Source organism: Dromaius novaehollandiae, chromosome 19 (assembly GCF_036370855.1).
Source record: "Dromaius novaehollandiae isolate bDroNov1 chromosome 19, bDroNov1.hap1, whole genome shotgun sequence".
Lineage (NCBI taxonomy): Eukaryota > Metazoa > Chordata > Aves > Casuariiformes > Dromaiidae > Dromaius > Dromaius novaehollandiae.
In genome coordinates, this window is record NC_088116.1 from 5,478,850 (window position 1) to 5,479,336 (window position 487).

Genomic DNA, 487 nt, shown 5'->3' on the forward strand with positions numbered 1-487 from the left:
AGAGGCGGCGGGCGGGGAGGAGCCGCTGGGGAGAGGCGGCGGGGGGCCAATGAGAGGCTGCAGCGGGGTCGCGTCACGAGGGGGCGGGGCGCGGCGGCGAGGCGCGGCGCCCCCTGCAGGCCGCGCCGCGACGCCGGCCCCTGCGCCCCCGCCCTCCGAGGCGCAGCCGGGAGCGGGAGGCGACGCGCAGGGCCGGTCCGCGCCCGCCGGGGCATCGCCCCTTCCTTTCGGAGAAAGCGGCCTGGGTCTAGGCAGTCACCTTCCCCTCCTGAAAGTCGCCCAGCTCGTGGGAGCAGGGCGGGGGCACACGGGGGCGGCCGAGGAAACGCAAACGTGGACAGAAGAGGAAGGAGCGGGGTGGCCCCTTGCTTTCGCCCGCAGATGAGCTGCTGCCCCTCGTGCCGGGCACAGCTGCGGCCTGCCCTCACTGCCGCTGCTTCCCCGCTCAGATCAGGCCTCGAGGGCATTAGAGACCTTCCAGCACCAT